Source organism: Diabrotica virgifera, chromosome 3, assembly GCF_917563875.1.
Source record: "Diabrotica virgifera virgifera chromosome 3, PGI_DIABVI_V3a".
Classification (NCBI taxonomy): Eukaryota; Metazoa; Arthropoda; class Insecta; order Coleoptera; family Chrysomelidae; genus Diabrotica; species Diabrotica virgifera.
Genome location: NC_065445.1, coordinates 98,364,394 through 98,387,839, shown reverse-complemented (window position 1 = coordinate 98,387,839; position 23,446 = coordinate 98,364,394). Strand labels below are relative to the sequence as shown.

General features: G+C 35.4%; 1 protein-coding gene across 2 annotated transcripts in view; it reads right to left on the bottom strand.

Moving 5' to 3' along the window:
* The window catches only part of LOC126881988 (disintegrin and metalloproteinase domain-containing protein 10-like), a 51,283-nt gene that overhangs the window by 25,144 nt on the left and 2,693 nt on the right, over positions 1–23,446 (bottom strand). The window contains exon 1 of one of the 2 annotated variants that reach the window (XM_050646750.1): positions 4,019–4,166. The exons of the other annotated variant lie outside the window; for it this stretch is intronic. The gene's annotated coding sequence lies outside the window, so the exon portion shown is untranslated. Of the gene's footprint in view, positions 1–4,018; positions 4,167–23,446 lie in introns of those variants that run through there. 2 annotated transcript variants of the gene reach the window in all.

Genomic DNA, 23,446 nt, shown 5'->3' with positions numbered 1-23,446 from the left:
TATTATAAAAAAAATCATAAATTATTTATACAAATATGTTAATAAAGTTTTAGTATATTTTAGTTTTTTATTTAGTAGATTTTAGTTTTTGATTTAGTAGATTTTAGTAGATTTTGGCCAAACTTGCAGTAGATTTCGTAAATAAAATGTGGCAACGCTGGCCACCTCGCACATTCGAAAATAGACGTTTTCTCGCAGATCCGCCCTGGTCTATTAGGTAACAACTTCAGTAATAATAATTGACTTATGCTCCTTTTCAAATATGCCCGGAACATTAATAAAAAAATTAAAATATTTAAAAATTTCGAAAAACCTCGATTTTTTTTTACTTTATTTGCTTATAACTTTAAAACGATTCATTTTGGAACAAAGTCGTAAAGCAATAAAATAAAGATAATTGAATTTTGTATGATATACGACTGGTTAAAAATGTCTTCAATTATTACCCTTTCTGTAAAATAGCAATAAATACAAAATAAGTGGGCAAAATAAGCCTTTTTATTCAATGTTTTTCAACCACTTTGGTTGCAGTTAGAACCTGCGTAATTCGCTTAGCAAATTCTTACAACATACTTAAATTGTCCACCAAATTTCATTAAAATCGACTTGAGAGATTTTGCATAATAATTTTGCAATCTAAATCACATTTTTTAAAAACTTTATGAAGTTTTTAACCTCTGAAGTTATAGGTACAGTGAGGACGTTTGAGTTGGAATAAATTCATTTTCTCGAGAATGGGCGTCTCTGGAGATAAATCCCGAAACAGGTCGATTTTTATTTTTAAATTCTAATTTTTTTGTGTATATATCATACTAGTGACTTCATCCATCTGGGCGTGATGACGTAATCGATGATTTTTTTAAATGAGAATAGGGGCCGTGTGATAGCTTATTTGAAAGGCTATTCAATTTTGTATTCACTAACATAAACATTAACATAATTGACTAAGTTGTCACTCTAATGGCATATAAAACAACATAATGCTATTCTACATCCCACCAGAATGAAAACAATGGGAACCTTCTCTGGTTACACCTCCGAGGCTTCTACAATTTGCAAGTCATACGGATGCTGAGACTAAGGAAGATGAGGGAATTCTACAATTTACAATTCACGTCCCATCTGCTCAGCGCGGTAAAGTTCCAACGAGAATGGTTCCCTTCATACTCCAAACAGAGTAAATGTAAATCAAAAAATTCTCTGTTTGGAGTATGAAGGGAACCATTCTCGTTGGAACTTTACCGCGCTGAGCAGATGGGACGTGAATTGTAAATTGTAGAATTCCCTCATCTTCCTTAGTCTCAGCATCCGTATGGCTTGCAAATTGTAGAAGCCTCGGAGGTGTAACCAGAGAAGGTTCCCATTGTTTTCATTCTGGTGGGATGTAGAATAGCATTATGTTGTTTTATATGCCATTAGAGTGAAAACTTAGTCTTTTTGCTAGCAGTTGCCGCTAGGGCATCTATGCCATTTCGTTCGTTGCAATCCGGGACTGCGCGCTGGGGTTTGTTTTGGTTGGATCAGGGAGAGCAGCATATGTACCTCCTGATGAGAGACTAATAAGTTTCGAAACCGGTAGGGGTGCTTGCAGCACTCTCTGATTGGACTAGAATATGGTTCGGCTGTGTTTTCGTTTTGCAACGAAATTGAAAATGGTTATTCATTTTTGATTAACATAATGATTTATAGAGGGTGCCCAAAAAAATTAGAATTTGAATTTTGAATTAAATTAATTGAGACAAAAAGAAGAATGTATGTAATTTATTGAATGCAAAATACATTTTACTGTAGTTAGAAAACAGAAAAAAATGTTTATTTGAAAAATAAACATTGCTTTTCACTTAAATTAAATGTTCAAACTGCTAAGAGGCTGGTGTGTGGCAACTTTAATATTGAATTTCAGCGAAAAACAATAGTTATGTATCAAATAATTTTTTTCCTGTTTTGGGACAACAGTAAATTGTATTTCGAATTAAATAAATTATATACATGCTTCTGTTTGTCTCAATTAATTCAATTCAAAAAAAAATTTTGGCACCTTCTATAAATAATTAAGTTAATGTTTATATTAGTGAAGAGAGAATTGAATAACCTTTCGAATGAGCTATCACACGACCCCTATTCTCATTTAAAAAAAATCATCGATTACGTCATCACACCCAGATGGATGACGTCACTAGTAGGATATATATGCCAACAAATTATAATTTAAAAATAAACATCGACCTGTTTCGGGATTTATCTCCAGAGTCGTCCATTCTCGAGAAAATGAATTTATTCCAACTCAAACGTCCTCACTGTATATATTTTTGGACTTTTAATATAGAAAAAAAAAGAGTGTGTGTACTTTGTACGCACGTAAAAACTATTATTATGATTTCAACTAAACAAATATATTTTTAAACATTTTAATTGTATTTTTATTTAAATATTAAAATAATTTTAATACTTAAAATAATACCAAAAATTAAAAATAACATGAATACGTCATTTTTTATGAACTTTAGCCTCCCGCCTCCCCGCAATTGATTTTCCATTGAGGAATCGTAGAAAATTTAAAAAATGTCAGATTTTCTACATAATTGTTTAATTTTAATAGTTCATATGGTGAGACCGCTCCCGTCTGAAAAAAATTTCTGATTCGGTTTCTTTGTGGATTCCTATTCAAAAATGTCCCCTTTAAACAAATCTGAAGGGTGCCGGGTGGAATTTTTGGGCAGAAATTGTTTAAACAATTTTTTTAAACAAATACAAAATATCATGTTTTTTTGCTCTGGAACATATATTTTTAAATTTTTTGGGTCAATCTAAACAAGAAAGGTATCTTGTAATTTTTTTCAGAAATTGATACTTTTGGAGTTATAGGCGATTTAAAATCTGAAAAATGCGAAAATACGCATTTTCGAGGCTTAAAAACTCATATTTAAATTAGTATTTTTGAGGTTGCCAGATACTTAGATTGAAGACTGAACATTCAGCTTCAAGATTCTGAAGAGTGATCGCGTCTAACTTTAATTTATACCGTTGTTTTTTAATTGTTAAATATGCGTGTTTATCCGATTTTTTGGCCGGTGCGGCGCGCTCCATTTCAAAAATCTCATATTTTCGTCCGAAAAATATTTTTTCTAGATTCTTTGGGACATTCTAAATAAAATAAGTTTCTTGACATTTTTCTCAAAAGTTAATAGTTTTAAAGTTATGAGCGAATTAAAATCCGAAAATTCGTTTTTTTGTCATTTTTCGGATTTTAAATCGCTTATAACTTAAAAACTATTAAGTTCTGAGAAAAATGGCAAGAAACTTATTTTATTTAGAATATCACAAAGAATCTAGAAAAAAATATTTTTCGGACGAAAATATGAGATTTTTGAAATGGAGCGCGCCGCACCGGCCAAAAAATCGGATAAACACGCATATTTAACAATTAAAAAACAACGGTATAAATTAAAGTTAGACGCGATCACTCTTCAGAATCTTGAAGCTGAATGTTCAGTCTTCAATCTAAGTATCTGGCAACCTCAAAAATACTAATTTAAATATGAGTTTTTAAGCCTCGAAAATGCGTATTTTCGCATTTTTGAGATTTTAAATCGCCTATAACTCCAAAACTATCAATTTCTGAGAAAAAATACAAGATACCTTTCTTGTTTACATTGACCCAAAAAATTTAAAAATATATGTTCCAGAGCAAAAAAACATGATCTTTTGTATTTGTTTAAAAAAATTGTTTAAACAATTTCTGCCCAAAAATTCCACCCGGCACCCTTCAGATTTGTTTAAAGGGGATATTTTTGAATAGGAATCCACAAAGAAACCGAATCAGAAATTTTTTTCAGACGGGAGAGCGGTCTCACCACATGGACTATAATAGAAGTATAACTTCTTACATGCGTACAAAGTATACGCACATTCTTTTTTAAATTATTGTATAGGGTTTCTAGTAATTCAGGATGACTAATAAATAGGATAATAGTGAGATTAATAATTTAAATATAACTACAATACTTGTAATATTTACCACTACTTCTAGCTGATACTGCTAAGGTGTTTAGATATAATCCACAAATACCTCCTAATGCCATAATTTTAGCAGGAACAGGGGAATAACTAATACCAAGGATGTTATTCTTGAAAGACTGGCCAGTAAACGCTACACCCAAACAAACGTTTGGTAACAAATTATTCTGCGAAAACATCTTCACAAATAATTTGGCTGAAAATTTTTTGCTCAATTAGAAATCCAATGAAATCAATTAATTTGTGGTCATCTGATTGAATACAACCAATAAAACCAACATTATACTGAAAACAGATCCCATGGGCTGTTTTCACTCAATCATGTAGCTATGGATACCTACATTTCGTTTCATTTCGATTTTGACATTTCAAATATTCAATATTTCAAAATGTCACGATTTGGTTCTAATACTGATGAGAATATTAATGAAATTATCGAATCAAATATACCAAAGAATACTGTTTACAGTAAAAAATTTGTATGGAAAGCGTTTATGGACTTTTGCAATGATAGAAAATATGAATTAGATGGAAATCGGACGGTGGAAGAATTGTTAATTGCACATTTAAATAAATTGTTTCTGCTCTGTATTTTTTTTTTCATAACCAGCAAAAAATTTTCTATCCGAATAACCCTCGAACATTGATAAATGCTCAAAAATTTTTTAACAACTTTCTCAAGCTTGTTGCGTACAGGCAACAGACCTCCGCCTACGGCGTCGGTCTGTTTCCAAACAACAAGCTTTCGAAATCTGTTATAAAATTTTTTCGAACAATTATCAATGTCCTTGGGTTATTACTACTGAAAATAAAATGTGCGATTTAAATTTAAAAAAATAAACGATCAAATTAGCTGTCTATATAATTATGCGGCGGGACAAATGGGGGGTCAAATAAGATATCATTTTAAAGCACTTGTAATTCTCTGTGTATCAAGTCATTAAATTTTGAAGTGGGGTCTAATACTTTTTATTTATTTTAATAGACTTTTAAACTTTAAAATGTATTTACCTGCTTAGTTGGTTGGTTTAGTATGCCAATTCGCCAATAGTTTATATTTTTTTAAATAGTTTTTTTAAGTAAATGATAATGATAAACAAAGAACGCGAAATTGGATGATTCTCTTGTAAATATCAGTTGTAAGCATAAGCAGTAATTTGTAGTATTTGAAAATGTATTACCGTGGTTTATTCTATTCCTGAAAAGGTAAATATCGTTTCGTTTTATTTTATGAACAATAAATAAATGTGCCAATATGACGGCTCAACAATCTAATAAATAATATCGTTGTTAGTAATAATCAAGATAAATATGACAGTTTAACAGGACGGTGCTCCTTCGCATTATACTTTACTTGGTCGTCAATATTTAGATCAAAATTTTCCACGGTATTGGATTGGAAGGACCGGCAGCATGTAGTGGCCTCCTCGGTCACCAGATTTATATTCCATGGATTTTTGTGGTAATACCTAAAAAGTAAAATATATACAACCTATACAATCTATAATAAGTTTCGAACAAACCTTTATCGTTATATGGACACCGGAAGTCATCAGTTTCACCATTTGGTCAACTATGAAATAAGTAACCAGCTAACAATATTAATTTTAAAATTTATTATTTTTTTATATATTAAATAACTTACCGAATTTAAAAATTTAAAGACGAATGTATAAGTAATTGCAAGGGCTTTCAATGATGTCTTATTTGACCCAATTGCCATTAAAAAATGTTAGGGTAATTCTTACCATTTAGGAGCGAAAATAAAATAATTGAAAATACCGGAAAATGTATACTGTGAAGATTACTTAGGGTAATGATCTCAGGTTGTAGGGTTGATTATAAGAAAATCACGATAATCGAACAAAAGGTGTATTTTCGTCTATACGTTACAAGATCTCAATGCTAACTAACTAAAATAAAAACAGCAAACTGAGAAAGGTCTTTTGTATCTTTCTCAGGTAAATACATCCGTTTCCATCGATGCATTGTGCTACCTAAAAACCGTTGGTTCCCGGAAAGTCTTATCCTATGGTACGCGTCTTACCGACGCGTTCCCTACATAGACGGCGTAGAAGGGATCGTTTTGTTACAGTCTCCCCCCCTGGCATCGATATCGTTAGAGGAGAGGCCAGCAGAAGATGTAGTTTTCTTCCTGGGACGTCCTCGTCTTCGTTTTGGCACTACAGGGGTTGGAACTTCAGAGTCATTGAGCTTCGCAGGTGTAAGCGCCGATACGTGGAACACACCGAGGGCAGTAGGGGTGTCCACTCCACAAAGCTCATAACTTACAGGCGATACCACTCGCTTGATCCTATAGGGTCCATCTCTCTTCGGGTAGAATTTAGCCGTCTGTCCTTTCGACCTATTACTAGGAGCAGTTGTATTGGCCCACACTAAATCTCCCTCTTTGAATGGACTGGGTTCCTTCAGGCGTCGATCAGCATATTTCTTTTGCCTATCTTGGGCGTTGTCATGCTTAATCTTCGATTCATGTCATGTTTCAGTCATGCGTTTTAAGTATGGAGATATTTGAGGTATAAAATTCTCAGTTTCTACAACTTGGCGAATATCTCGATTAACTTGGTCTAGAGTTCGCAGCTCACGTCCAAAAGTTAAGTAAGCAGCGGTTTGTCCTGTAGACTCGCTCCATACTGAGTTCATGGCAAATCTAACCATTGGCAACTTCTCAGGCCAAATGTTATGCTCCGTTCCTACAAGCATAGCAAGTCTCGGCTTCAAATCTCTATTCTTGCGCTCTACCATATTAGCAGAAGGGTGATAGAGTGGAGTAAAGGTCTCTTTGATTTGCAACACATAGCAAACTTGTTGCATCACGTCAGACACGAATTGCACACCATTATCACTGATAATCCTTCTCGGTAGGCCAAATCGTAAGAATACCTCGTCAATAAGCTTCATAGCGCATTCTTGTGCAGTTGCTTGAGTTAAGGCAAATAACTCCACCCACTTAGTACAGGAGTCTTCAACTATGAGAATCCAACGTTCACCTTTCGATCCTTCAGGTAACGGTCCAAATAAGTCGATGGCAAGTGTCTCGAAGCGTTGCGCATACACAGGGGTTTGTAATAGTCCACCTGGTTTCTGATTAGAGGCCTTATATCTTTGACAATCTTGGCATTTATCAATGTATTCAGCAATAAAACGACGCATGCCTGGAAAAAAGAATTTTTGAGCAATTCTTCTCAACGTACGTTCGATACCATAATGACCAGCCGTCGGTGCATCATGATATTCTCTCATAATGGCTTCACGCTCGTGTGTGGGTACTACTAACTGAGCCTCTTCTTCGTCTTCTTCCGATGAATAACGGTAGAGTACTCCTTGTGTAAGCAAGTATCCACGATCTGTCCATTTTACATATTCATTCGAATTTGGGTCTTCGAATGATTGAATTATTTTGGCGACATCTGGGTCTTTCAATTGTTCCACCCTGGTCTCATATGCCGATCGATGAGGCAAGTCAATTTGCACTTCACATATCTCGCAAGACAGTACATCATTGTGTTCACATGGCGGTCTGGAAAGTGTATCGGCTACCATGTTACGTTTACCTGGCAGATAATCGATGGTTAAGTTATAACCTTGGACCAATAGTGACCATCTTGCCAACCTTCCTGTGGGAGCTTTCAGGCTTAGCAGCCACCTTAAGGGTTGGTGATCAGTCTGCAGCGTTATCTTCGTACCTTCAATATAACCTCTGAACTTTTCTAAGGCCCATACAACAGCTAAAGCTTCTCTTTCCGAAGTAGAATAGTTGCGCTCGGCAGCGGTAAGAAGTCTGCTAGCGTATTCCACGGGATGCTCGTCATCGATATCTCCTTGTAGCAACACTGCTCCTAACGCGTAACCACTGGCATCAGTACGAATGATATACGGTTGGTTTTCATCTGCTTGCCGTAAAATTGGAGCGGTAATCAGTAACTTCTTAAGTGTTTCGAATGAGTTCTGTTCCAGTTCCGTCCACTTCCATGGCTTATTTTTCCTGGTTAAGTCACTCAAGGGTCTGGATATGTCCGCAAAATTATTTATAAACCGGCGGAACCAACTAGCCGTCTGAAGGAAAGATTGCACTTCCTTAACGTTTCTCGGCGGTAACCGTTCCGATATAGCAGCGGTTTTATCCGGATCGACCGAAATTCCTTGCTGAGTGATCAAATGTCCCAAGTATTTTACTTTTTCGCGAGCAAACACGCACTTTTTCCGATTTGCCCGAAGGTTAAATTGGTCTAGTCTATCGAACACTAACTTTAGATCGTTTAAATGTTCATCAAAAGAGCTGGATAGTACGATGATATCGTCTAAATAACCTAAAACCACTACGTTACTAAGACCACGACGAAAACGGTCCATGAGTCTTTGAAAAGTCATTGGGGCTCCCTTGAGACCAAAAGGCATCCGTAAGTATCGGAAAGTCCCGAACGGTGACACAAACGCAGTCTTATCACGGTCCGCTTCCGCGACGTTGACTTGATGATACCCCGATCGTAAGTCTATCGTAGACATGTAAAATGTTCGTTTCGCGGCGTGTAGTAAATCGTCCATACGCGGTAACGGATACGAGTCACTAGTAGTTACGGCGTTTAAACGTTGATAGTCAACGCAAAGTCTCGTACCGCCATCCTTTTTCGGTACTAATACTACCGGCGCGGCCCACGCACTTTCGCATTCTTCGATGATGCCCTCCTCCAGGAGTTTATCTAGCTCGGTTTTCAATACCTCTCTCTTTGCAGGTGACATCCGATATGGTGGCAGTGCGATGGGTGCATTATTTCCTGTGTTAATGCGATGCTCAGCGTAGGCTGTAGGCTCTCCCCCCATTCTGAAAGTATCCTTCCTACCTTCTAAAAATTCATCCAGTCGATTGCGTTCATAATCCGCTAGCATCGTTCCTTCATCTGGTCTCAAGTTTTCACAAAAATGAATTTCAATACATTCTGTACCTGTATCTTCAAAAAGCAACTGCTGTCGTGTGCTGTCATTTGCAAAATACCATTCTTTATTGTGAAAATCTAGAGCGATTTGTGCATTTATCAAAAAATCGATACCTAGCAGAGTTTTATTAGGTGCATCAGGAAAAATTATAAACTTTGTAGGCACCGTTTTACCTCTTATGTGTACATCGACTAAAGTTGTCAACACTAGTTCTGTTCTCCCAACACCATCAGCGAATTTTACAGAAATTTGCTCGGGCTTAAAACTTTGTCCTTTGTTTTCTAAAAGGTTGTACAACGTTGTACCAGCTATACTTTGTTTAGCACCTGTATCTATTAACCCTTGGCCCTCATGACCTAATATATTAATACGTAGAACAGGTCTGGGTTGAGGTGAAATAAACGTGTCTAAGGAAGAGAAATCTAGCGAAGATGTTACTGTATGACTACAAACTGGGCAGTTGGCTCTGATAAAACCCGGTTTCCCGCATCCGTAACATGATAACGGGTTGTTTACACTATTTCGCGACGAGTTCGAAGTGGATGCTCCGACGGTAGCACTAATCGTACGCGAAGAACTCGCGGTTTCTTTCGGAATTGTCGGTGTGTCTTTAGATTGTTTATCACGTAACTTTCGACACTCGTCCTTAGAATGACCCGGAACGCGACAAAATCCACATCGCGGACGTTTTTCGTAAGTTTGTCGATTGTTTGGAGTTTTGTTATCGTCAGAACAAGGTTTCTCAAACACATCTTCGACCTTTCGTGCCGCCGTAAGCAGCGCGGTAAAAGTGGAAACGGAATCCCTCGAAATCTTCTCTCGAATCCCCTTGTTTAATAGTCCATACACCATATCCAACTGGATCTCTTCTGTAAGGCTGCCTGGGTCTAGTTGTGCCAGAACCGCCCTACAACGACAAACAAAGACATCTACTGTTGTTTTTTCGTTTTGCTCCTCGGCAAATAACTCGCGGTACACGCGATAAGCAGGTTTTTTAGGACCGAACGTAACTCTAAGCAGACTAAGAAGTTCCTCCCATGTCTTAATAGTGTCTTTGACGCCTTGATACCATTTTGCCGCGAAATTATCGAAAAGCATACCGATTCCCCGAAAAGCATTCTCGTCCGACACTAATGCGCAATCTTTATAAATTTCGACAGCGCTGATGAAAGCATTAACGTCGGTGTCTTTGTGTCCATCAAAACGCGAATGGCATTTCGATAGGTTGCCACTTTGAACCGACGCCGGCGAAACGGGAGCACTCTGTACCGCTAATTTCGATAACAGCTCTTTAAATTGTTCGTTTGTCAATACTACGTTTTGAGCCATGTCGTTAATGTTTGTTGCCACCGATCTATTTGAAATAGAGTCCGACTTAGAAATAATTTTTATGGTACTCGAATGTTCAATGTTTTGCGTGGAACGCAAATTGTAAAAATGATTGGTCATGCAAAATTGGAATGTACTTGCCAGTAAATAGCTCTCCTGTGTCCACGCTTGGATAAGGGATACCTCCAACAGCTTTCTGCATACCACCTGTACAATTCTTGGAACAGCTCTAGCACTAATTCACTTCCGAGTTTCACAAAACACAAGGTTTTTACACGTAACCGAAAGCAATCAATCGTTTAATACATAATAAAAATACACAGAAGTGTCTGAATAACTAAAACGAATCACTTTGTTATTTATTAACAAACAAAAGTCCACTTGATTATTTATTTAACCAGCGAAGCACTTAATATTATTTTAACTGGAGTTAGCGAGGTTATAACAGTGAAAATAGTCCGATTAAGTTATCGAAACTCACTTTTCACGCGAAAGAGTGTCCAAATATGCTGAAGCACGCTTTTTCATTCAAACTACCGAAATATACGATTTATCGCGAAATCCCCAAGCCACGAGTTGGGCGACAATGTGAAGATTACTTAGGGTAATGATCTCAGGTTGTAGGGTTGATTATAAGAAAATCACGATAATCGAACAAAAGGTGTATTTTCGTCTATACGTTACAAGATCTCAATGCTAACTAACTAAAATAAAAACAGCAAACTGAGAAAGGTCTTTTGTATCTTTCTCAGGTAAATACATCCGTTTCCATCGATGCATTGTGCTACCTAAAAACCGTTGGTTCCCGGAAAGTCTTATCCTATGGTACGCGTCTTACCGACGCGTTCCCTACATAGACGGCGTAGAAGGGATCGTTTTGTTACAATACCCTTTTAATTAAAAATTGATCTGTCGCTGGGTTTTTGAAAAATGTCATAGATTCAGAGAATATATGTTCAAGGCCCTCGTAAGAACTACTGGCGCCTGTTACCAAAAAAGGATTTTGGCGCCGCTTGTCATTTTATGGGCATAGGTATTTTGATATGTTTTTTATTTTTTTTTTTTTTTGGGTCCGGACAAATAATCCCCGGACCAATAATCCCGGACAAAAAATCCCCACAAATTATCCCTGGACAAAAAATCCCCGGACAAAAGATCCCCGGACAAATAATCCCCGGACAAAAAATTCCCACAAAAAATCCCGGACAAATATTCCCCACAATTTTTTTTTGACAAAATATCACCACAAAAAATCCCGGACAAAAAATCCCCACGAATTATTTGTTGCCGGATAATTCTCTAAATGTTTTCCCGAAATTTTACTAAATTTCGAATTCCAATTCCATGCCGAAATCTTCAAATTTTACATTAATTGTCCAACACTACATGGAATACAATTTTTACGTACACCCAGCTCGGCCAAAATGGCCGAGTTGGGCGTACAGAAGAAACTAACTGCGGTAACGCAAATGCATCTAAGTAACTCCTTTGTACAAGTTAGAATAGTGGGAAAAATATCAAACGGTTTCTGCGTAAATTCTGGACTGAGACAGGGAGATCCGTTGTCAACATTGTTGTTTAATCTGGCCTTAGAATATGTCATGCCAAAAATGTATCCAAAAATAAAACCAGACATAGCTACTCGGGGAGAGGCCAGATGGGAGAAGGTCTGTAGGACGGCCTAGAAAAAGGTGGAAAGATGCAGTCGGAGGAGATTTGGAGAAAATGGGATTGAGACAATGGGAAAGAGTGGCACAGGACCGACAAACATGGAAGACAATAATAAACGCGGCAAAGACTCTCTAAGAGTTATAACGAGATTAATGATGATGATGACTAAATATTTTTGACGCTAAATGTACAAAAAGGAACAGGTTTTTTGGATTACAATCAAGATTATCGTTGTCAAGTTCAGCAGTTATCATCATGAATACGCAATGTACTGGACATACTTATTCAAAACAGAGTGAGCAAAAGATTTAAGCCAATAATTACAACATGATTCCCACAGCTTTAGCTCATTCCCCATATCATTCTCTCATCGCTCTCCCACGATTTTTGAAAAAACTCACACTTTTTTGTCACGTAAAATTTGTTTGTCCGGGATTTTTTGTGGGGATATTTTATCCAAAAATATTTGTAGGGATTATTTGTCCGGGATTTTTTGTTCGGAGATTATTTGTCCGGGGATTTTTTTGTCTGGAGATTTTTTGTCCAGGGATAATTTGTGGGGATTTTTTTTCGGGATTATTTGTCCTAGCTTCAATCCACAGGGTGCCAGGCGGTGTCGTGGTTGAAAAATTATTTAAACATTTTTTTTTAACAAATTCACAAAAAAAATTATTTCGAACAATTTTTTTTAGATAACTTGGGTCATTCTGAGTAAAAAAGGCCCCTTGTCATTTTTCTCTAAAAGGGATTGTTGTCGAGTTATACGCGATTTAAGATTTGAAAAATGCGAAAATGGCCATATAACTCGACAACAATCAATTCTAGAGAAAAATCGCAATCTAAAAATTGTTCGATGTAAAAAAATTATTTTTGTGAATTTGTTAAAAAAAAATTTTCGACCAAGTTACCGCCTGGAACCCTGTGGATTTGTTATAGGACCTTTTTTGAGTAAGTTTTTGCAAAGAAATCTAATCGAAATAATTTTGCTAACGTGGGCAACGATACAACCTGGACTATAGCGCTAATTGTTAATAATTAAAAACAACAGCTTTGTAATAAAATAATGACAAAAATGTCTTCAGAATGTTGAAGGGGGAGTTTTAAACTTTGATTTGGTCGCTTTTTGACTTTCATAATAATAATTTTTAATTGAGTTATTAAGCCTTGAAAATGGTCATTTTCGCATTTTTTAAATTGCATATAACTCGACAAAAATCAATTTGAGTGAAAATGACAACAGACCTTTTTTACTCAGAAGGACCCAACTAAAAAAATTTGTTCGAAATGAAAAATTATTTTGTGAATTTGTTTTAAAAAAAATGTTTTACCAATTTTTCGTCCACGGCACCACTTGGCACCCTGTGAATTTGTTATAAGGACCTCTTTTTGAGTTAGTTTGTGCAAAAAAATCGAATTGGAATAATTCCGCAAAGGGGGCGACGATACAGTCCGGTCTAATTAGTTATTTGATAGGTATGCGATTTTCAAATATTGTCGATTCATCATTTGAGCGCCGCAGAATCGTTCGCTTATCGATGAGATAGAATTACCGCCCACACACTATTACTCAACCAATGTGTTTGGAATTTTTCCACGAAATCAGCGCATAGTTAGGTATTTCTTAATCTACAGTTGGGTGTTTGTTATTTTTATAGCGGGATTTTTTATTTTATGTTTATAGAAAGACTAAAAATCTGTGGCGGCTTGTCCTATGAGGCAGGTGAGGCAGTGCCTCACCAGTATATCAATCGACTATTTACGTTATTTTGTTGTTTTATAATCAGTTTTTTAAATATAATTTAACTTTTTGAAATTTCCTAAATACCTTTACTTTTACGAAAAAAAAATAAACATCGGTACGGCCCTGACTCTTTATCTTATCTTATATATCCGTCTTCCACCTGCCATTCCAACTTTCTCAAATCATTACAGTTGAAGCATGCCGCCTCACACCATCTGCAACAGTATGCGACAACGCCAACAGTAAAACCGGCAAAATTTGAAAAATGTGCCACCGATTCTAGGAACAAAATTCATCCATCCTTGAGGCTTGCCTCCGGCTCCGCGCAACGGAATAGGAATAGCCGAACGTCCTCAGGCTCCGCGGAACGGAATGGGAATAGCCGAACTGAACCGACTAGTACAAGCACAAGTCGATTGTAGATCATAGCTTTCTATGTACGCGCGGTATATACGAATGGCTTATTATATTTTAGAAGTTTATGGATATGTAGGTATTTAAAACAGTGTTCATTTTAAATAATTGTTCATCATCATCTAATATATTGTTCTGAAGCTATTTTTTCTTTGTGGCATTTATGTAATTTATTATTCTAAATGAGAAATAAGATTATACAATTTAACTTAAAAAGAATTTTATTAACGTTTCCACTTCCACATCGGACGTCGTTTACATACAAGAGTAGTTTTTAAGTGTTTCAAAAATGTTGTATGCTGTGGTTGTGTTTTTTTTGTAAATTTTTTTTGAAAATACATTCAAATCAGAGTGAGCAAAAGATTTAAGCGAATAATATTGCAACATGATTCCCACAGCCTTAGCTCATTCCCCATATCTTCCACGATTTTTGAAAAAACGCACACTCTTTTGTTATGTAAAACTTTAAGTTTTCAATATGGAATTGGAATTCAAAATAACTCTATGCACTGAGGCTGAAAGCATTTGAGTCGATCGCATAATTCACTGGAAAAGTTTTAGAGAACTAATCGACAGCAAATATTTCTTGGTGATTTTTTGTCCGGAATTCTTTGTAGGGATATTTTGAATAAAAAATTTTTGTAGATTATTTGTCCGGGATTTTTTGTGGGGATTTTTTGTCCGGGGATTATTTGTCCGGGGATTATTTGTCTGGGGATTTCTTGTCCAGGGATAATTTGTGAGGATTTTTTGTCCGGGATTATTGGTCCTAGATTCGTCCTAGCGTTATGACGTCACAAAATCAACCTTCTGGCCATTAAAGAGAAGCTAACCATAATAATAAAATTCCTCAGGTGTAGTGTGCCTCACCACCTTATACTATCACGAGCCGCCCCTGCTAAAAATGTCATCCAAGATCCAAAAAAAAATAAAACTGAACTATTTAATTTCTCAACTTTTATTTTAAAATTAATTTTTGCTTTTTTATTTTTTTTTCTAAATATTTTTGCACTTTTTGACCCTCGGTTTTGGCGCCCCTAAAGGACGGCGCCGGTGTGCATTGTACACTTTGCACATATGGTAGCGGGGGCCCTGTGTATGTTTCGCTTTTTGTCCGGCCACGCTGTATAATTTTATGGGCGTAGGCCTCGTTTATTCACTTGTCGCTATAAAGTGTTGCTGTTACCATTTAACGTGTTTCTTATGATCGTCACATCCTCCAATAAGAAGTGTTCCTCTTCCTCTCTTATATCCTCATAGTTATCATATTACTATCTGTCTACTTATTTCATAGCTCCTTATTTTGTTGAGTGGTATAAGGTGAAAATGTATATTATTTAAGTTTTAACATATTCCCTCTATAGTATATTCATTTGAAAGAAATCAGTGCCGGATTAAGGGGGGGCTATGGGACTATTAGCCCCCGACGGTAAATTTTGAGAGGCGGTACGTCGCTCCCATCACATCACGTTTTAATTCTATATGTGGATATTTCAAATTTATCTGGTTGATTTTCTGAAATAGCATAGTAACAAAACTTCGTCTCGTCAGCGATAAGATCCGTGCCTGCGGTAGCAGGTCGCACAAAAACACGTTTCATGTTTCCGGGAAATCGGCCAGCGCCACTGCGCCTGACGGCAGCGGGTCCGACTCCAACACGCCATGTCGTCCGTCAGTCGTGTTAGCGCAGTTTTCGAGACTAGTCTCAAATTTTACTTATTTATTAGTGAAGTGTTTTCGTGACGTTTCTAAAAAATGAGCGGAACGGAAGGAGGTGCATTTTGGAAACGGCAAAAGTTAGAAAAACAACAAAAATTGAATTCAGTATTAAAAAAACCCTCCAAGATTCAGCTTTTTTTACCAAATCCAGGCAAGATAGTATATCAACGAGCACTTCTTTTCAAGACGATCCAATTGCAACAGTTTCAGATGTTTTAGAAGGTAGGTTTATTTGACTGTTTTACTTTTTTAATAAAATAAAATTTGCAGTAGGATCTTCATCACGTCGAGATGATTCATCCACAGCAAATTCAGACCCACTTTGTGATATCGAGTTACATCCTGAAAAGAGTTCTCCTGAACGTCAAATTCTAGTCGAAAGTCGTGTTAATCGAGTTGATTTACAAGATCCAAAATTCTGGCCAAGAAATTGTGTAGATGAAGTGCTGAAAGAATTCAAAACACAGAAGTCGCAAAAGAAAATTACAGTTTGACGAAGCAGATACAGAAGAGATTTTTACATCGCAAAATAAGATTAGAACCCAAGTGCTGTATAAAACAATTGATTATTTGGCAAATAATCTGAAATCTAGAGGAAAAGCTTATGAATATCTTGCCATCACTTTCTCATTTTTATTTTCTCTACCTCTTTCAGAGGATAACGTGATTTCAGACAAAGCGTCGGTATTAGTGAATATTTTTTATTCGAATGACTTGATACCTCTCTAGCAAGTGAGTGTATTCAATTAAAACATTTTATAATGTCACTACTAGGCGTGACTAGGCCAAGTTGAGTATAAAAATCCAACAACTCACAGTGCTACTTTTGCGATGGAGCTTTTGCATAAAAATAATATAATTGCAACCTTCCCAAAGGTAGAAATAGCACTAAGAATCTTCTTATCGTTGATGGTTACTAACGCGACTGGTGAAAGATCATTTTCCACTTTAAAACGGGTCAAAAATTGTTTGAGAAATACGATGACGGAAGAAACATTAAATTCGTTCGCTGTTTTAAATATTAATACTGATCTGCTTACAAAATCAGATTTTAATAAAATCATCAACCTATTTGCAAGTATAAAGTCCAGGAAAATTTGTTTGTACATAATTATGTTAATTTACTTTATAAGTTGTGAGTTTGTGTCTTCGTGGCTTTTTTGTATATTTGTAATAAATATCCTAATAATATTAAAATTTTTTAATGAATTGTTAACCTAAGACGCATCTATACCTACTATGGAGAGTGGTGGTATAGTATGACTTAGTCTAAGGCTCCACGGGCCACAAATTTACGCTAGCAGTAGCAATAAAATGAACTTAAGGTTCCGCGGAACGGAATAGGAATAGCCGAACTGAACTGACTACAGGACTTGTGCGTAGTCGGTTCAGTTCGGCTATTCCTATTCCGTTCCGCGGAACCTTAAGTTCGTTTTACGGCTACTGCTAGCGTAAATTTGTCGCCCGTGGAGCCTTAGCCTCCGGCGGTCCATGAACTAAACCGGCACTGAAAGAAATGTACCTACATTGTCAACACAAGAAGCTCGTGATCAATTCATTCACGCACTCTAGCGGTGTTGAAGAGATATCTACTTGCCTGGGAACCACAGGGGCAATGTCAGCATGTCACATATAGAGGTACCTACTTGCCTGGGAATCACAGGGGCAATGTCAACATGCCCCACTGTAGCTTTAAGAGGCGATGCTGAACCTTCCTTTCTTGCAGTTCTGCATAAAGAGGGATGCAGTAACCACCTCCTTAACTGCGACAGACACAAATAATGAAACCTGGATATCTAGTAGGCCATTTAGAAATCTCGTAAGAAATTCCTTTGAATTCTAAGGATAGGCCGACAGATATAATTCTAGTCAAATTCGACTTCGAAACATCCTTTAAAGTGGTCATAAAAAACCACCAAATGGTAAAGCAGTTGAACCTAAACTGGAAGAAGGTTCAGTCGTATGGTATACGGATGGATCTAAGATACATAGATAAAAAGGCGGGAGTGGAAGTCACAAGTCATTGTGCTCAATTTCAGGCTATCCAAATCTCTTGAAAACGCCTGAACTATTTTTCAGGCACAACGACCCGCATCCAAGCCATTTTTTCTCTCACACACACACATACATGCCATAGACATTAGTGCCCAAGAATGTCTCAACCGAGACACTCATGGGGTAAAAGTCTTTATTTTATCAGACATTCAAGCTGCCTTAATGGCTCTAAAGTCATTTACTTGTGAGTCAAAGTTGGTTTGGGCCTGTAAAAAATCCTTGAAGAAGCTGGCGGAACGCAACAAAGTAACTTTGATGTGGGTGCCAGGTGACAAAGGAATTGCAAGCGAAGAGCCTCGCAAAAGAAGGGGCTAATACCCCAAGGTCCAGATAGTGAATCAGTCCAAATCAGATAGTGAAATCTGTCATTTTTGTGACAACGAAAAAGAAACGGCATAACATATACTATGGTACTGCGTAGCACTGTTCTGCAAACGACTAGAATTACTAGAAGAGGTCACCTTATCGCCATCTGACATAGGAAACAGGTCACCTAGGATGCTAACCTACTTCAGATAGAGAGATGTACTGGCATCCTAGAGTTTAACTAGATTAATGTATGTACAAAAGATCTCTTGAGAGGCTGCATAGCATTAACGACCTCACATAATCTAATCTACTTATTACAAAATCACGAATACTGTAACTGATTATATACAAAAGCGTAACAAGTATAGGTACTCACAAGTAACGATAATCAATACATCTATTCACGTATTTTGTGCATGCACGTGTTTACAAGCTACATTTCTTTCAATGTACTATCGGTCTCCCCGTTTAGTTACCTTCATTTGATCGTTTTTTGTTCTTTTAGTCTTCATGGCGGATCTCTTCCGGACCTTAATTACGTGTCACATCACTATTACATGTCTTGTATACAGCATCTCTTAGAAAGGAAACATAAAAAGAAATGAGTAAAGTGTTACAACTTTGTAACATATCGATAAGAATATTTCTTTACTTATACGATCTTAATATAATTTATCACATCTTTTACTACTTCTTAAATTGATACACATGTTCGGCCATCTGCCGTTTGCAGCTTCCAAGTAACTAGAATATGGGAAAAGTCATTAAATTACTCAGGGCCCCCGTAACCGGGCGTGCTACGCGTGCGGCGCACGCGGGCGTAACCCCAATAAAGGGGCGCCAAACCGAAGGTTTGGTAAATAAGAAATACTTATTTTAAATGAGAAAATAATTTTTTATATACAATTTTAATTATTAATTATTTATATGGGAAATAAGCCACAATTAAAATGAAAAAAATAATTTTATTAACGTTTCGACGCCCAAATCGGGTGCCGTTGTCAAAATACAAAATATTACTGTAATAATCAGTAATATTTTGTATTTTGACAACGGCACCCGATTTGGGCGTCGAAACGTTAATAAAATTATTTTTTTCATTTTAATTGTGGCTTATTTCCCATATAAATAATTAATCATAAAAATGCCACAAGGAAATAGCTTCAGAACAACACAATTTTAATTATTTCATGAACAGCTAGAGAAATCTCAAAAATCAAATATTGTGTTATTACTGAAAAAATAATTATTCCCGTCCTGAAATGTTGAACTCATTCCGTCAAGAATATATTACATTTTGTTGTTGCTTCCAAATTTTTTTCTTTGAAGTAGATTGAATTACGCTTGGCATACCATCCAATCGATTTTATGTTGTAAACTAAAGCGATACTCAAAATAGTCAAATAAATATCAAATAATCACACTCCTTGACGAATAGAAACATAAATTAACAGCCATAAAACGCAACTTAGCAGTTTTACTCCAACAAAAACACAACTTGTTTTACAGTTTTACTCGAATTTATGATAATTAACCTTAAGTAAACAAATACTCTATGAATTATCTAATGATTATGTATTTGACTTGAGTATATTTTCCCTTCTCGTCTATGCGTTTATTAGGCACAAACATTATTTACTGTTACTGATGAACGGGTGGTTTCCTGCAGTGAAAGGTTTAATATTTTATTTTATATTGGTGTTAATAATTACCTACGACTATTATTTCAATATCCGTTGGGTTTGTTCAGCCGTGATTTTAAACTTTTGTTTTCGTGTAAAAAATATTGGACAATCTTTTTTATTTGTTGTTATTTTAAGTGGCGTGGAAATTAAATTAATTGTGAAAATGGTAAGTTTCATAATCATTGCATAGAATAATAATAATTAATTTTAAATAGTTATAATCGGGTTTCCTCTAATAAAATCCACAATTTACAATTTATTTTGAAAAAAAAAGAAAATAATTAAGACATTGTGTCTGCGTAACTTGGAACCACATGGGAAACTTTTTTATTATTAATTTTACGGAAAAAAATTATTCCCCATAAAATGCTTTGCATAGTCTAAAAACTAAAATGCAACCAAATATAAAATTGTGGCAATCTTATGAGTATCAAAAATATGAATTTCAAGAGTACCTTATATTTCACAATATCGAAAATTATTATTATGAAAAGTTGTTTGGAATTAATTAAAAACTATGTTTTAATATGCAATTACATCCTTTTAATTGAATTTTTTTTCTCAAATTACAGATACCCAACGCCCTTTTCATTTATTACGAATAATGCGATAAATCTTTTATTATTATTGATTAATTAATTAATAATAATAAAAGAGCTATCACATTTATGAATTTTTTTCAATTTTATATGAGATATGTATATGTAAAAAATACGAGTTTCGATCAAAAGTAAAGTGCCTTTCTAGATCACAATATATTTCAATTAGAAGGATGTAATTTCATATAGAAACATAGTTTTTAATGCTGAACAACTTTTCATAATAACTTTTCAATATTGTGAAAAGTAAACGTACTTTGCTCTTGACCGAAATTCATATAATTTTTGACATAGGTACCTCGTATAAGATTCATAAAATTTGATATTTATTGATGGTTGCATTCTGAGTTCTAGACAATGCAGAACTTTTTATGAATACTTTTATGTAATTTAATAAACATTATAGAAGTTTTCAGGGACTTTCGGCCTCAGTAACAATGTAGTCGTTCATTCTGGGTTTAAATTTTTCAAAAATATTTATTAGTTTTATACAGGGTGAGTGGGGAGGAACGCACCAAACTTTAAGACTGTATAACATACGTAAAAATAATCAAAAATAATTCATATATGTTGTTATTCGATTTTCATTTGTTTCCGAGATACGGGGTGTTAAAATTTTTATTACAAACTGACGATTTGAGGTGTGCAAATGAAATTTGGTGGGTTTTAAGACATAGTTATTGCGCCTGTTTTGACATACAATTAATAATTTTATATTCACCATTGGCGCGTGTACGGGTAATAGACTGAAATTTTTTAAAGATAAAAATGGTACGCCACTGAAATATTTCAAATTAAAAATCTTTTTTGAATTCCTCGTTCAATTTGTGACAAAAAATCTATCTTCCCTTTTTTTTCTTGCGACGCTTTAATGCAAAAAAATAAAACAACGCTTACAAAGTTTTCGACGAAGTTTCTATAATAATAAATGAATGTGTAGAAATTTATTTCGAATACTTTGTAAGCGTTAAGATATTTTATTTTTTGCATGAAAACATGAAGATAGATTGTTTGTCAGAAATTAAAAAGGGAATTCAAAAATAATTTTTAATTTGAAATATGTCAGTGGCGTACTATTTTTTTTTTGTTTCAGAAATTTTAGAATATTACCCGTACGCGCGCCAATGGTGAATATAAAATTCTTAATGGTATGTCAAAACATGTGCACCAACTATGTCTTAAAACCCACCAAATTTCATTTGCATACCTCAACCGGTTTTAGAGCAATAAATAAATAGTTAGTTTGTAATAAAAATTTTAACACCCCGTATCTCGGAAACAAATGAAAATCGAATAACAACATATATGAGTTATTTTTGATTATTTTTACGTATATTATACAGTCTTAAAGTTTGGTGTTCATCCCCACTCACCCTGTATAGTACATTTAAAGGGAGCTAAAATATGTCTCGCACGCGGGCGCCAATCAGCCTTGCGGGGGTCCTGAAATTTACTAATCTTTTGGAGCCCTCCGTATTTTCGTTGACTGTCGCAAACGACTTGGAAATCTTTACGCTCTGAAAACAAATTTATAATCTCGATCCCCAGTTATTTCTTCTGTTTCACACGTTTCTAACTTTCACAAAAACATTTTATTAGTAAAATTCCGCATATGAATTAATATAGTTTGGATTAGAAGTTCAAGTTAAGTTCGTTCTTATTGCACTTTTATGTTCCCCAAAACCCTAAAAGGCCTTTCGCGACCACACTAAAAGGTTTTATTTGCTTTTAATTTAAATTAGACACGCACAAAAGTTAATTGATTTTCCCCCTCGTTGTAAAAATCCACAAGCAGCCGATTTCTTATGCTGTTTAGAATTAACAGTCAATTAGATACCAGTCGCATTTAGTAAAACTAAGAATATAGTCGCGATTGTCAAGCAGGCTCAATTCACAATTCTCTCGTACATCCATAGTTTGGAGAATATCACGTTTATTACGCATATCTCTCATTCTATCATTTTTACGTGCAAGTAAAACTCACTTTTTACTCAGGACGCGGTCCATGTTTCCTCACTGTTCGCTAAGTCATAGCAAAGTTTTGTATTAAAATTCGTAATCGTTATTTTTTGTTTATTTAGTTAATGCCTCGACAACTAATGGCCATTGGCATGGTACAGTGGATTTTTCCAATTAGGTACCTAGTGTAATGTGTAATAGTGTAATGTGAGTGTTGAGTAAGTGTCTTGTCACTTTAAAAAGTCTACGTCATTGTCTTTGAATCGTTATTATTGTTCAGTATTTGTGTTATAAATTAAAACAATTATCTCTACTTATTATTCATTTCAACACCGAATTACACCTTGCTTCGATTCGACAATTATAATCAGTCTTCGTAATCAACCACTACAGAAGCTGGTACCCGTCTTAATGTGAAAAACAAGTACATACTTCATTAAAATGTTACTTTTTTTAAGCCGTACCTTGCATTAGTTAGAGGAGTCAATTTTATTTCTTTAATGTGTAGGGGGATCAATAGAAGCTTAAGTTCAAGTTTTTGGGCTCGTCACCCTTGTCCCCCGGCCGCCGTCTTGGAAATGGGGTGCAAAGGGGTTTCGCGCTATATCTCGTAAACTGCCAACCCTACAGAAAATCTAATTCAACATAAAATGTAGCAAATTAAATTTTCTACAATTTTGTTTTTATTACTTTTTATCGTCAAGTGACCAACAAAAAAGATATAAACAAAAATATGTAAAAATTTTTTAACAAGTTTCCTTTTGGAGGTTATAACTTTTTTTCAGTTCATTTTAAAATAAAATAACATTATAGAAATTTTGTAGAGGGTTTTTCAGCGAACAATTTCCACTATAAAGTTGTTTAATTCTATTTATTTATATAGCTTTTACAGCGCTCCAAACTTGACCAGATTCTCGAATGCTCAGGATACATTAAAAACAAAAGTTAGGCTTACTTTTCTATCTATATATATTTTTTATTCATACAATTTA